We start from the raw sequence: 16828 nt of genomic DNA, 5'->3' as shown, positions 1-16828 counted from the left end.
GAGATGGCTGTCCTGGGAGAACTCTTTGAATGGAGACTTAGGAAAGACTTCACTCCAGCCCTCCCGTCATAGGGGCAGAGAGTACTAAAGGTACTCGTGAGGTATAAGTACCAAAGATGACTAGCTTTTATGTGTCTATACATACATACATATACACTTAAAACACACATATACATATATGCATACCCATGTGTGTGCACATATGTATATACATACATGTGCATGTGTGTATATAAATATGGATAATTTTTCTAGAAGCCCTTTTAACATGAAGGCTTTGGAAAAAGTTCTTCAATAGGATTCCGGCACACCAATGCTTCAATCAGAGGGGCAGAGGGTACTGTGAGTACCAGTGCTGATGCCAACTCCCAGAATGATGAGTATCTTGCCTATGGATTGGGTAGATCATTAGTAGGAGATTTATGGAAAGATGTATAAACAAGAATTGAAAAAAAATGAGAAGCTATGGATTATTTGTGATCTGTATTACTAGAGATAGTACCACATCAGTGAGATCATAGATTCATTAAAATATGGCTATCATTTTTTGAAAATCTATATATTGGCTTAAAGATCAAAGAGTATGTTGAATATACATAACAAATAGATATGGAAATATTTAAACATGTAGCATGTATATATAACTTGTACATGTGTAACAATATCACATGTAGCATACGACACATAACAAAAAATAGTATATGCATAAAATATCATTTGATATACAGACCTAATAAATGATATATTATGCCAGCATAAGTGACTTATCACTCTGGGGTAATAATTCATCTATTAGGTTGACATTTATTATGCTACTATTTTGTTTATTATGATGCTATAATATATAACTTACCAATCTATGTAATGTTTCATTATCACACTAGAGTAATAAGGAACATACTTCACCAGAGTGATAAACAAAATATTATAAAATGGAATATTACACTCATAAGTAACTTTTTGTTGTTGTTCAATTGCTTTAGTTGTACATAACTCTTTGTGACCCCATTTGGGTTTTTCTTGGCAAAGATATTGGGAGTGGCTTGTTATTTCCTTCTCCAGTTCATTTTACAGATGAGGAAACTGAGGCAAACAGAGTTAGATGACTTGCCCAGGATCACACAGCTAGTATCTGAGGTCAAATTTGAGCTCAGGGAGATGTTTTTCTGACCAGGCCTGGCACTCTATCCACTGCACTACCTAATTGCTCAGTAACTTATTACACCAGTGTAATAAATGATACATTACTCTCTGACTCATAGTACCCAAAGACTCTCTGATTAGGGGGCTGGAGTACAGAGTAAAGAAGTCTTTTCAAAGTCTTCTTTCAAAGAGGTCTTCCAAAACAGCCATCTCTCCATGTCCCACTAGGTCCACTCCTTTTACTTGACTCTATCATGTCCTCAAGAAACGTCAGTAGCAGGAACTTGCATCCTTCCAAATTACTTTGTACCTCATAAGTACCCTCAGTACCCACTGCCCCTATGACTGGGGTGCTGGAGTGGGGGGGGGGGGTGAAAACTCTTTCTAAAACCTCCTTTTGAAGAGGGCTCCCAGGTCAGTCTTCTCTTCATTGATATTACTTACATATATCACCACCCCTTGTCATAGATTACCCATAATAAACGACATATCTGATACCTATTACTTGGAATATGTCATTTATTATATTTCCATCATGTGTTTTATGTTGTATATGTCAAATAGGTTATATAAATGCCATAATGCTATATATGATATGTGTTATATATTTATTATATCACACAGATGTGTGTATGTTTATGTGTACATACACTTATAATTATATATGGTCATGTGTATATATACACACGTGCACACACATGCATTGTACATATATTTGTATGTGTTCATATTCATGTGTGTATGCAGACATATATTTATGTGTGCATATATTTATATGTGCATACATTATATATATACATATCTGTATGTGTCTATTACACATGTGTTTACATGTGTATCTATCTACATATATATTTATACATGTCAGAATTGGTAGTCACACCTCATGAGTATACTTAATTCATTCTGGCCCTATGATTGGGTTGAAAACTTTCAGAGAAGAAGAGGTTAGGGCTGAATGCCAGCTCTGTTGTGTGCCCAGTCTTGGGGAAAATACAAAACTAGCTCACGAGTCCCTAGCTGGAATTAGAGTTTGGCTGCTTTCTCCTACCATCACCCATTTCTCCTCCCAACACTCCACCCTGCCATCTCTTGGCTTCTGAACATAGAAATGCCTGTTATTGTTTATCCCACTCCAGTCAGCAATAGAGGGCTTGAGAGAGCTGATTGTCAGATTTTCCATGTGACCATTTACATCTCAGAAACTAGCAAACAATATAATTCAGGGCTTAATTTATAGTTTTGTTGCTTGTCTAGACTTAAGAAAGCGATGGAGAAAATGTTAATAATTCAGATTAAGCTTAAAAGTGTGACATATGTACATTTTTTCCCCTAGAGAGCCAGTTGTTAAACATTTACCAGAATACCTCTGGGTGTAGTAAAAAGAATTCTGGATTTAAAGTCAGTGGACGTAAATTGAAATCCTGGCTTCGTATGACCTTTTACTGCCTTCGTGATGTTGGCCAAATCACTGAACCTCCCTGGGGCCTCAGTTTCCCCATGTGTAAAATGATAAGGTTGGATCAGATGGCCCCTGGAGTCTCCTGCAGATCTTTATGAGCCTGTGAATCTCTCTCTTGGCCTCAGTTCTTTCACATTTTGGAACAGATGACTCTAAGGTCACTTCCAGATCTTATCCTCCACATCCTCCTGTGAGGAGTTCCTAAATTTCATGTAATTGGAATCATCTATTTTCTCTCCTGTACTCTCCTCTATCCCCTGATGGGTTAATCCTCTCCTCTAGTCACAGCTGAGAAGGCCCCTCATCTCACTCTTGTGTTACCCTTTACATTCAGGTCACTTATCCGTTGTAAGCTTATTGTGGTAGATGGTGTAAGCTGTTCATCTAAATCTAATTTAGAATGACAGCTTACACATTAAACTCCTAAACCGCTTTCCTGTTTTCCCAGCAGGAGGATTCTGATCCTTAAGGGAGTGACCTCAGCAGCTGGGAAGTGGGAATTATAGACCTTTCCTGGAGTAGCTAAGTGCAGCTTGGGAGTTTGGATACTCTGAAAACTTTCATTTTCTGTTCCATTTGTACTCTAATCTGTAACACAGACAGTGGAGCCCTTTGGGTCTACACCTAAAAGGAGATAAGGAGGTGGTAAGAATCTCAATGAGAAAGGGAGAGACCAAATGACTTGAGGTAATGGGGCAGAGAAGCAAGAGAGCTGGCCTCAAGGCCAGGAAGACTTGGGTGAAAGTCTCATCTCTGATATATACTAACTATAGAACCCAGGACAAGTCACTTAAACTTCACGGCTCCAGGCACCTCTCTACAAATGGGAGTTACCCCCTTCTCACTCTCTTCTTACAATCCAGCTTCTAACCTTATCATTCCACCAAAACTGCTCTCTCCAAAGTTACCAACGATCTCTTAGCTGACAAATCCAAAGGCCTTTACTCAATCCTCATTCTCCCTGACCTCTCTGCAAATAAGCTACATTCAAGATTAGCTTATTTGTACATAAGTAGATTTTTTTTTCATATCCTCCATGTTAGATTGTGAGCTCCTTGAGGGCAGGGCCTGTCTTTTTTTTTTCTGCTCTAATTGTAGGGTTTATTGATAGCATGCAAACCACTGATAGAAAACTCATCAGAATGATAGACAAGGACTTGTCTTTTGCTTTGCTTTGTATCCCCAGGCTTAGCACAATGCCTGACACATAGTAGGTGTTTAATAAATTCTTATTAGGGCAGCAATGGATAGTGTACCAGCCCCGGAGTCAGGAGAACCTGAGTTCAAATTTGGCCTCAGACACTTAACACTATCTGTGCGACCCAAGGGCAAGTCAACTCAAACCCAATTTCCTCGCTAAGTGAACGAATGAATGAATGAACACATAAATAAATAAGTGGATAAATAAATAAATGCTTATTGATTGATTGTAACTGACTGACTTGCATTGGAAGAGGGAGTTTCTTGCCTGGGAATTTCCTATACCAAATGAATCATAGATCTAGGCCCTATCTCCTATGAAACCATTTAATGGTGATCTTTATATTTTCAACCTTTTAATTAAACAAGATGAGATAGAACCTGGGCCAAAACACTAAGAATCTGATAGCCACTGGAAACCCAGATAGGTGTGTAACTACTAGAATGCAGGGACAGAGAGAGGCCTTATGCAGAAAGCCTCGGAGACCAAAATATGGTTCTATTGCTTGTTCACGGATTCAGGCACACAGTTCTGGTTCACAGATGTATGGGAGGGACAGAAGACAACCAGGAAATTAGGACTACAGCAGCTTGAGCTTGGAATACCATCTGGTGGCTTATGCAGAGATTGCACGCAGAGAGAAGCTATGTTAGAACTAACCTGCCCCACTTTCATTCTTTGTGCCCACCAAGTTTGACATCTCTGTGAAGAGGAGAAATCCTGCACTTTGCTCTGTGAATGGGGAAGTTTCAGATTTTAAGGCTAGAGCTACACTCCGAAGAGATCAAAGGAAAAGGCAAAGGGCCCATCTGTACAAAAATATTTACAGCAGCTCTTTTTTTATAAAGTGGCAAAAATCTGGAACCATTATAAAAGGATGCTCATCGATTGGAGAATGTCTGAACAAACTGTGGCATATGTTTATGATGGAATACTATTATGCTGTAAGAAATTATAAATGATAAATGCCCAATTACATGCCAATAAAACTGACATTCTAAGTGAAATGAGTATTTACAAAAATATAAATTGCCCAGATTACAGAAGAGGAAATAGAATACTTAAATAACCCTGTCTTAGAAAAAGAAATTGAACAAGCCCTAAATGAACTCCCTAGGAAAAAATTTCTGCAATCAGATGAATGTACAAGTGAATTCTACCAAATATTTAAAGAACAATTAATTCCAATACTATGGAAACCATTTGGAAAAAATATGTAAAGAAGGAGTCCTACCAAATTCCTTCTATGACACAAATATGGTTTTGATACCTAAACAACAGAAAGCAAAAACAGAGAAAGAAAACTATAGGCCAATTTCCCTAATGAATATTGATGCAAAAATTTTAAATTAAATACCAGCAAGGAGGCTATAGCAATATATTACAAATTATACCATAACTAGATGGGATTCATACCAAGAATGCGGGACTGGTTCAATACTGTATTAGGAAAACTATAAGCATAATTGATCATATTAATAACAAAAACAACAAAAATCATGTGAATGTCTTAATAGATGCAGAAAAAGCTTTTGGCAAACACCCATTCTTATTAAAAAAAAACTTAGAAAGCATAGGAGCAAATGGAGCTTTCCTCAAAATGATAAGTAGTATCTATCTAAGTAGCATCTATCAAGAGTAAGCATTATCTGTAATGGGGATAAACTAGAAGTCTTCCCAATAAGATCAAGGGTGAAGCAAAGATGTACACTCTCACCATTATTATTCAATATTGCACTAAAAATTCTAGCTGTAGCAATAAGACAAGAAAAAGAAATTGAAGGAATAAGAATATGCAATGTAAAAACAAATCTACCACTCTTTGCAGATAATATGATGGTATACTTAGAGAACCCTAGAGAATCAACTAAAAAACTAATTGAAACAATTAACAATCATAGCAAAGTTGCAGGATATAAAATAGACCCACATAAATCATCAGCATTTCCACATATTACCAATTAATTACCAATTACATTAATTACCAAAAATTACAGTTAATTACCAATTAATAATTGTCAATTACCACATACCACAATTAAGCTGAGCAGGAAGAGATAGAAATTTAAAATAACTGCAGACAGCATAAAATACTTGGGAGTCTATCTGCCAAGACACACCCAGGAACTATATGAACACAGTTACAAAACACTTTTCACACAAATAAAGACAGATCCAAACAAGAGGAGAAATAATCATTGCTCATGAATATCCCAAGCCAATATAAGAAAAATGACAATTGTACCTAAATTAATTTACTTATTCAGTGCCATATTAATCAAACTATTGAAGAATTATTTTAGAGAGCTAGAAAAAATAATAACAAAATCCAAACAAAACAAAGTACAAAAGGTCAGGAATATCAAGAGAATAAATGGAGAAAAAAGTGAAGGAAGGCAGCTTAGCAACACTATGTTTGAAACTATTATTGCAAAGCAGTAATCATCAAAACAATCTGATACTGGCTAAGAAATAAAGTGGTTGATCAGTGGAATAGATCACAATACACAAAAATGAAATGACCATAGTAAAGTGTTTGATAAACCCAAAGATTCAAGCTTTAGGAGCAAGAACTCACTATTCAACAAAAACTGCTTGGGAAACTAGAAATCAGTCTAGCAGAAACTAGGCATAAACCAATACTTCACACTGTATACCAAGATAAGCTCAAAATGGATACATGATTAAGATATAAAAGGTGATATAAGCAAATTAGGGGAGCAGGGAAAAAATGACCTGTCATATCTATGGATGAGGGAGGGTGTCATGACCAAACAAGAGACAGAGGATCACAGGTGATAAAATGGATAATTTTGACTAAATGAAATTAAAAAGGTTTTTCACAAACAAAACTAATGTAGCCAAAATTAGAAGGAAAGCAGGACAGTGGGAAGAAAAATTTTACAGCAAATTTCTCTAATAAAGGTCTCATTTCTCATATATATGTGGGAAGCTGAGTCAAATTTATAAAAATGAATCATTCCCCAATCGATAAATGGTCAAAGGATATAAACAGGCAGTTTTGAGAAAAAGAAACCAAAACTATCAATAGCTATCTGAAAAAATGCTCTAAATCACTAATAATTAGAAAAATGAAAATTTAAAAAACTCTGAGGTACCATCTCACACCTACAAGACTGGCTAGCATGACAGAAAAGGAAAATGATAATAGCTGGAGGTGATGTGAAGAAATAGGTACACTAAGGCACTGTTGGCTGAATTGTGACCTGGTCCAACTATTTTAAAGAACAATTTGGAACTACGCTCAAGGGGCTATAAAACTGCATACTTTTTGACCCAGGAATACCACTACCAGGTCTGTATCCCAAAGAGATTAAAAAAAAGGGGCAAGAACCTTTATGTTCAAAAATATTTATAGCAGCTCTTTTTGTGGTGGCCAAGAATTGGAAATTGAGGGGATGCTAATCAATTGGAGAATGGCTGAACAAGTTATGGTATATGATTGTAGTGGTATACTATTGTGCTATAAAAATGATAAGGGGGGTGGGTTCAGAAAAACCTAAGAAAACTTACACAAACATGCAAAATAAAGTGAGTAGAATCAGTAGACTACTATAGACAGTAAGAGCAATATTGTAGGGATAATCAACTGTGAAAGACTTAGCTACTCTCATCAATACAATGATCCACAGCAATTTCAAAGGACTCATGATGAAAAATGCTATCACCTTCAGAAAAAGAACTAATAAACTCTGAGTGCATATTGAAGCATATTTTTTCACTTTATTTTTCTTGCTTTTTTGCAACATGACTAATACAAAAATATGTTGTATAATGTATAACCTCACAAGTATCCTAGGTATCAATCATATTGCTTGTCTTCTCAATGGGTGGGGATAGAGCTAGATGGAAGGAGAGAATTTGGAATTTGAAATTTTAAAATGAATGTTTAAAAAAAAGGAAATGATAAAAACAGTGGTTTCAGAGAAACCTAGGAAGATTTGTATGAACTAATATAAAGTGAAGTGATCAGAACTAGGAAAACAGTAGCAACAACATCATAAAGACAATTTTAAAAGACTAAAGAACTCTGATCAACACAATCACAATTTCAAAGGATTCATAATGAAGCATGCTACTCACCTATTAACAGAGAAACTATGATTTCAGGGTGCATAATGGGACAGATTTTTTTTAACATAGCTAATACAGAAATTTGTTTTATTTAATATAGGAATTTTATTTATTTATTAAATAAATAAATATTTATTTATGTGTTTATTATTTACTTAATAACAAATATTATATATAATTGCTACAAGAGTTTTCTTTTTCTTTTCAAGAGAAGAGAGAGGAGGAGACTGAAAGGAGAGAGAATAGATTCTTGAATTGAAAAAAAATTTAAATTTTAAGAAACCATCAGCAGGCCAGAGAATCCCTGACCAGTCCTTTGCTCTGCATACAGCAGGTATGATGGTGAGAAGACACTTAGATTTGAATCTCATCTTTGACACTTTTGGCCTGTATGGATATAAGCCACTTTTACCTCTAAGCCTCAGAAGAATAGCTCTTTCTAGAATTCAACATTCCCTCCCTTGTCTCCATGCTTTACTGACCCATCCCTCAGACCTAAAGTATGTTCCCTTCTCCCCTATGCTCTTGAAACCCTGGTTTGTTGCTAGAATCATCTCAAGAGGATCTTTTGGAAGCTTTCTTTGTCTCTCTCCCTAGTTATTTCTCCTTTCTCAAATGACTGTGTCCTTGCTTATCTATTATGCTCCCTCCCTCAACATAAAGTAAGCCTCTTGACGGCAGGGCCTGTTTTTGTGTTTGACTTCCTATACCTGATACCTAGGAGGTATGTAAAGCATTTCCTCTGCAAGCCTTAAAATACTAAATAAATGTATTTTTTTGCCAGCTCCAATGCCACTTTCTTTTTTTTTTTCTTCAATAGAAATAAGCATTCTGGAGGTGAATTTATTACTCACTTTTGAACTCTACTTACAATTAAATATAGAGTCACATTTACTAATTGATGTGCTAATAGCCTAGGGCATACATTTTGTGTGTATCTGTGTGTATGTAACTTGCAAACCTTGATGTGTTATAGTTTTATATATATATATATATAATATTATATATTTACAATTATATATATAATTATATGTATATATAATTATTATCTATCTAGCTGGTTTCTATTTTTCTTAGATCTTGTCTAGCTCTAAATCCCACGTTCCTATGTAGTGGGCACTTTGGAAGGTTTTGCAAGGTTTTTATGTTTTTTGTTTGTTTTGATTGAGTTAATACACATCCCAAAGTGTCTAAAATCCTACTGAGAAGGAATTCACTAGCTCAATTTGGGATACACTTTGGGTCCTCACAAGTAACTTATGAATAAACAGAAGATGATATTTTAATAAACAGTGGTCCAGTAACTCTTTTTTAGGTCCCCTGCCAATTCAAATCTACACACAGTCCAATAAACTGGGAGTTCCTCTGGATGAGAACTCCCTTCATTGGTACTGATTGCAACACGTCTGTAATTTATAGGCTCTGTAAGTTCCCTGAAGCTCAGAGGGGTTAAGTGACTTACCCATGCTGCTGCTACTAAGTTAGTAAGTGTCAGAGGCTGGATTTTAATTCAGGTCTTCCTGACTTCCACTTCAGCACTCTAACCACTACTGGTTGTCTTTCTGCCTTACAACATAGGAAGTGTTTAATAAATGTCTATTGAATTTAATTTTGAAGCTGTTGTAACAAACTAAGAAGGTTTAAGGTCTTGGGTCATCTAGCAACTCCAATTGATGCCACTTGACTGTAGAAAGGAGATAAGGCCAGTTACTTTTTGCAATTAGTTAATCTCAAGACTATTATAGGCACTGAAACTCAACTAAAATCAGTTCAAGGCTTCCTCTGCCCAAGAAGTAACAGGCTGGCACTTCAGCACCTCTGCATCTTTGCTTACACCTGCCCTGCATCTCCTCCCTACCGTCCATCAAAATCTTCCCATCTTCCAAAGTCCATCTCAAGCCCTGGAAGCTTTCCCCAACCCCTCTGGCCCACAGTGACCCCTCCCTCTCCCCTCCTACAATCCTTAACCTTTCTGTATCTCACAATTAGCATTTATCTATCATGCTCAGAGCACAATTGCCAGAATTCGTGTGACCCTGGGAGCCCCAGGAGACACTGGCAAATTGGAACCCATACAGGGAGAAGGACTGAGGAAGGGCTTGCAGAAGACTTAGCAGGGATGTGGCAGCTGCTATAGAGTAATTGAAGAGTGACTGTCGTGGGGAATAGGGATTCTATCTGCTCTCTTTGGCCCCAGGAGTAATGGGCGTGCCATTTCACAATCTCTGGGCCTGCTTCCTCCTCTGTAAAATGAGGGGTTTGAAGGGACAGTGTCTAAGTTCCTGATAAGTTTCCTTGACCCTCTGATCCACTGACTGAACACAGAGAATTTTCCCCCTTCCCCAGCTCAGGCTAGCTATGCTCAGTCACTGGGAGGCTTCTGTCCTCTCCCAAGAAGACATGAAGATCCCATGGCCAAAGTCTTAGGACTGGATCAGCCATTCCCAGGTCTGACACTAGAGGGCGCCATGCCCTTACACGGAATCCTCTCCCAACTCCATTCAAACTAGGGCTTCCTCTTGGAGTTTAGCATACGTAATCCTGTTTTCCTCAATCACAACATTGCCCAACAGTCATCCAGATGCTACACTCTGTGAGGCCTTGCCCCATTGTTGTACACACAAGCACATACACACTAGGACACTCCCCATCTCACACATACACACATATACACACACATACACACCCATCACACACACACTAGGACACTCCCTTTCTATAATACACACACACACACACACGGATATCCCCTCCTCATTACAAGCACACATCTCCACCTGTGGTTCAGTCTCTGTTCATTGTCTTCTCCCCTATGGTTTTACCCCTCCTACAGCCTTTGACCTCAAGGTCACAAGCTGACAAACGGAAAGAGGAATGAGGACCACAGATGTTAAAGCAATATGCTGGGACGTCAGGTCTGCTGGAGACCACGGGTCTTGAAAGGACTGGTCCAACCAAGACTCTGTATGGTCAGAGAGAATGGGGAAGGGGGGAGGGGAGGACATTCCTCTTAAGGGGGAGAGGGAGCACAGTACTGACAAGCAATAAGGCTAATGTATGAAGAAACCATTCAATCAAAACAGGGTAGAGAAAAGTAGTTTGCCAAACTGGACTTTTCTTGAATTCTCCCAACTCATGTATTACATGATTAGGATCTCTATGTGTCATGTTCTTGATGTGGGGTGAACCTACAACAGAAAGGGATCCCAGAGACCATCTAATCTGACCATCGAACAAGTGACACTGGATGTGGACTGCTTGTGGGCTTAGGAATTGTCCCAGGTGACCTTTGAAAGGTTGTCAGACCATTAGTATCCCATGCCGGACTCATTCCCTACTTTCTAAAAGCCTCTAGAAAAAAAAAAGGTAGTCACTGTATTAATTAACTAACCAGCAAGGGATGTGTGTGTGTGTGTGTGTATACACATATATGCTTATACGTATATATATACACACATACATATGTATGTATATATATGTGTGTCTATAACAAGGGGACATTTGATTCTAGACCTGATTCTCACTAACAAGGAGGAATTAGCTGCTGGGGTAGAAATGATGGAAACGCTTTGGGAAGTGACCCAGAGTGTGATAGAGAAGAGGAGAAAATCCAGGCTTGGTCTCACATTCATCCCAGACTTGAGGGAAGCAGATTTCAGAGGATTCAGAAGGAAAAAAAAGGAGGATTTCATGAACTGTAGCCCCCAACTCTGTCTCCGGGGTATTTACTTCCCTCCATCCTTGTATGTTTATTACACAAACAATCCACGCTGAAACTGCACATATTTTATCGAACACAGTTCAGTAAAACTGTAAAGAAACTTCCTCATGAAATCGTTACCCACAACTTCCTCCCAGCTGGCAAATTGTGGGAAAGAATCAGGGAAGGGACTTTGTGTCTGGAACTCTCCAGGATCAGCCCTAGGAACAATCAGAGGAAGTTGGGGAGAAGCCCTGGAGGGGGGAGGGGAATGAGCCTCCTGGCCCAACCAGCCGCTAAGGTTTCACAAGTGGCGGCTAGGCCGGCCCCATTCCATGCCTGCCTCTGGTCATGGTTGTCTCAGCACCCCCATGCCTTGGCCTCAATGCCTCTCCAGGTTCCCTGAGTAGCCACCCAAGTTCCCCAGGATCTGTCTTTGCTATCTTGAAGCTCTGTAGCTAGGGTAGCAATCAAAAGCTGACGTCAGTCTGCTGGCCCCAACTCTGGATCTGCGTCTCTCCCTCTCAGTTTCGCTGCCCCTACACATACGGAAGGAATAGAATGGAGTGGGTGGATTGGCAGTCCCTCTCTAGGCTGAGAACCCCTCAACACCCCCCTCCAAAAGAAGAGTTGAACTGAGTGGCACATATGCACACAAAACCTAACTCTGTCTCCTGATCTTTCCCAAAGCTTTATCCCAGTCCTGAACCCACACCCAGACAGTCCTTTTCAATGTCCTACAGACTCAAGTTTTCTGTTGCAGCCTTCAGAGGCCCAGAGATGACCTTACTACATACGGACAGGGAAACTGAGGCCCTGTAAGGTGACATTCATTCATAGCCCTTAACACAGGGCTAGTTAATTTCTTGGCAGAAATACTGAAGTGATTTGCCATTTCCTTCTCCAGCTCCTTTTGGAGAGGAGGAAACTGAGTTAAGTGATTTGCCCAGGGTCACACAGCTAATAAGTGTCTGAGGCTAGATTTGAACTCAGGTCTTCCCAACTTAAGGACTGGTGCTATCCACCGCTCCAGCTAGCTGCCAAATACCAGACTTAATAGGCTATCCCCTGCCAAATCTAACTGCCCCATTATTGGCAGAGCCCAGACCAAAGCCCAGGTCTCCTGCCTCCTAGAACAGTTAGTGTTCTTTAAATTGGTAGGGGGGAGGGGTGGAATCAGAAACGAGTAGAGAAGGGGTGGGGAAGGGAAGGAGGAGGGGAAAGGGAATCCCTTCCTTGTTCAGAGAGGAGAGAACAGGAGGAGTTCGGTTGTGCCGGTTGTTAAATTTTCAGTGTGAGAATATACACCATAGAAATCGTCAAATGCTGCAAATTATAGCTTGATTGGTTGTTTTATTGATTGGACTTAAGAAAGTGGTGGGGCGAAACGTTAATAATGCAGGTTAAATGTAAAAGCTAGTGCTTTTTGAGGGACTTAGCTGTTAAACATTTGCCAGGAAGTGTCAAGTTTTTACTTCAAATTTACAGAATACCGAAAGTAACTAAAATGATAAAGTTACTTTACAAAAGTAAAAAATAAATATCGAAAAAGCATAAGAGAGAAGGGGAAGGGAGAGGGAAGGGAGGGAAGGAAAGGAAAGCAAAGCAAAGGAAAGGAAAGGATGGGAAAAGGTAAGTGAGGAAAGGAGAAGACAGAAGAGGAAAGGGCAGAGAGGAAAGGCGGGAGGGAAGGTGGGAAGAATCAGATTGAGAAGAGGGAGGGATGGAAAAAGAGAAACGAATGGGAGGAATGCCAGGAAAGGCAGGACTGAGAGGAAAGGGGGTGAGGGACAGAAAGCCAGGCTGAGGAGTGGGAGGGAAGGGAAAGAAAAGATAAAGGGGTTGGGGGAGATGCAGGAGGGGAAGAAAGGACGAAGGAGAAGAGGGGGAGTAAATCTCTGCAATCCAGACCTCTCCCATAGCTTTGTCAAAGTCCAGGTGCCACGGAAGCTACCTGAGGCTTTAGGCAGCAGCCACACCCATTGCCCTGGCACCTGGCTCTCTGTACTTCAAACCCTGCGAGGGGAAGCTCTTCCCGAACCGCACCTACCGGCTCCAGGCCACGCCCACGCATGGAACGAAACGGGCTCTTCTTCTAGTACGTCCACTTCCACCCCAGCCCCCTCCCACCAGGTGCCCCAGTTTCCCCCAGTATTCTGCTCCAGGGACATTTGCCCATTCTATACTGTAGGGTACCGTGCCTGGCTTACTCCACGGCCAGACAGACTGACCCCCCCCCATCTCGGGATGTGCTCTTGTCTTTAGAGATCAGGTTTAAATGAAACTGCTCATTTGGATGCTCAGGTTCGCAGGTCCAAAGATTCTGTCCGGTTTAAAGCAGGCTTTTAATTTAGCCTCCCACGCCTCAGTTGTGTTTTGTTTTGTTTTAAACTTCGTTGGACTCTTTTGTAGGCTCCTGGTCTGAACGATACCATTCTGTAGTGATTTAGTGAATTCTGCGGCTAGGTTCCCAGAAACTATCCCAGTATCCAAGCGCATACACTGAAGGAAGCCTGTGTGTTGCTCTGGTATGCATGAAATTCAGAGAACTAGAGTAAGGTCTTCAGTACATTTGGGGAAACTAGGTGACAGAGTAGATGGAACGCCTCTGTAGTAGCCAGGAAGACTGGAGTTCAAATTCTGCCTCAGAAAAGTTGTGTGACTCTGGGCAAGTCGCTTAACCTCTATTTGCCTCAGTTTCCTCAACTATGAAAGGGGAATAATAATAATAGCATATACTTCCCAAGGTTATTGTGAAGACCAAATGAGATATCGGTAAAGCGCTTTGTATTTAGCACTCTATCTGGCACATAGTAGGCACTTTAAAACATGCTTAATTCCTTCTGCCCCTTCCATAATAGGCTGAAGATCACTTTAGCCTTTTTGTTGGCCAAATCACCCAGCTGACCCATAGTGAACTTGTAGTCCACTGAAACCTTTAGATCTTTTTCAGACAAACTGCTCTCATGGAAATGAAGCCCCACCCACAAGCTTCCTGAAAGAAATTCCATGGCTCCCTGGGGAAGTAAGGACAGCATCTCTGAGGTGGTTTATTTCACAAAATACTCCTGGACAGCACATGGGGGCATATTTCATGAGCCCTTTTGTTTGTAAAGTACTACCTAGCTTCGGTGAGATCAATAAATGCTTGTTCCCTTTCTCCTCTCCCCCCCCCATATGTTTTAAGGGCAGAGTTTGAAGAGCTGGGGTTTTCTTTTCTATCTACAAGGGAGTTAGGAGCAAAGTGGAAAGACACCGGAGGAGAAAGTCCCACCTCCGCGGCCCCAGGAAGGCAGAGATTGGACAGTTCTAGGGGACTAGACCACGCCTCTTTCTGGTTGGGAGGGGCTGGAGTGCCGCGGTGGCTACAGTGACACCTAGGGGTTGATGAAGTAACAACCATTGTCTAACTGAAACCATTTCAATGAACCTCGTAGGTGGGACGCCAGTCATAGCTCTCTGAGGAGCCCTAGAATGATCTCAGATATACAGCCCCACTCTGTTCTTCTATGCCCTCTCCCATTTTACAGATGGGAAATCTGAGACGCAAAAAGAGAGGAAATTATTCAACCAGGACCAGAACCCAAGCTTTCTGATTAACAGTCGGTCAATAAGCATTTATTAAGACCCTACTAACCATCAGACATACAAAAAGAGGCAAAAGATAGCCCTGCCCTCAAGGAGCTTACAATCTAAGCAAACAAATAGGCACAAACAGGCTATATACAAGATAAACAGAAAATAATTAACAGAGAGAAGGCACTAGAATTAAGGTGGGTTGGGAAAAGCTTACTATAGAAGGTGGGATATTAGCTGGCATTTGAAGTCCGGGGTTCTTTCCCCCCACACCAGGCCTAGTGATGGGATTGAATTCTGGGAGGCTAGTGCAGGACAATTTAAAGGGCTGAATTGTATCTTTGGGGCACAGGGGAGAGAGACACCAAAGGAACGGGGTAAGAGGAGGAGGCTTTTTGGGGAAGGGTAGAAAATAACAATACTTGGATCTGGAGCAAGCCCATCAGAGCTCATCCCAGAGCAAAGTGGTTGGATCACTTCGGGGTGTGTCGCTGGGCATGTGGGCGTCTGGGCTCACGTGTGTGTACATGTTACAAGCTCAAACGTAAACAGACCTGCTGATTTAGCCAAGCGAGAGGCCAGAAGGACAGTACAAGCAGGTTCTCTTAAGCTCTGGATTATAGTAAAACCTGTCAATTCAGTATAAAACATTTAAGACCTTGTGGTCCCTGGGTGACATCAAGTCCTGGTCCCGACTGCCCTTTCTCAGGGGTGTCTGAACTGAGAGGAGGGTCCTAGGAACCTCCTCTAGAGTCACACAGACTAGACTAGGCTTCACCCAGAAATACCTGGTAATTTGTGGGATGTCTCACCGAAGCATCCTAGATCAGTAGTGTAGCAGTGGAAACAGCCTTGTAAGAATGATGGATAGTTTTTGTTTTTACATCACTTTCCTTTCTGAATATCTCCCTCTCTCATCCCCTTACAAACAAAATATCCCTTAATATGTAAAATAAAAAAGAGAGAAGAAAAACAAAGTAATACAGGAAAACTAACCAGCACAACAGCCAAGTGGGACTGTGTGTTATGTTCCATACTTACAGTCTCCCAGCTGCACAAAGGAGAGAACTGTATAATCTCCTCTCTTCAAAGGATGCAAGCTTAGTTATTAAATTACAGTTTCCTGGTTTTTTCCCAGAAGAATCCAGAAGTCGTCCTCTAGGTTGGGTTTTGTAGTCAGTCCAGCATTAAGGCCCCAAAGCAGTCTTTGGGAGTGCCCTTCAGGACCCCAGCCCAGCTGAAGAACTGATCCAGCCGTGATTGAGTCTTTGGACATGAATTTGGGGGAACTAAAGTTAAATAGGAGCTAAATTGAGTTTTAAGACTATTTTCCCAGGCAGCTAAGTGGTGCAGTGGATAGAGCTCCAGCCTTGGAGTCAGGAGGACCTGAGTTCAAATCTGGCCTCAGATACTTGACACTTACTAGCTGTGTGACCCTGGGCAAGTCACAACCCTGATTGCCTCAGCAAAAAAAAAAAAAAAAAAAAAAAGACTATTTCCCCCCCAAAGAGGAAGGTAGTAAAAGGAAGAGTAAGCCCTAGAAGTACTGGTAAAAATGTTTGTATGGGGGGCAGCTAGGTGGCACAGTGGATAGAGCACTAGCCCTGGAGTCAGGAGGATCTGAGTTCAAATCCAGCCTCAGACACATAAC

This window comes from Vombatus ursinus, unplaced genomic scaffold (genome assembly GCF_900497805.2).
Source record: "Vombatus ursinus unplaced genomic scaffold, bare-nosed wombat genome assembly UNPS02009173.1, whole genome shotgun sequence".
NCBI lineage: Eukaryota > Metazoa > Chordata > Mammalia > Diprotodontia > Vombatidae > Vombatus > Vombatus ursinus.
This window is presented reverse-complemented; position numbering follows the sequence as displayed.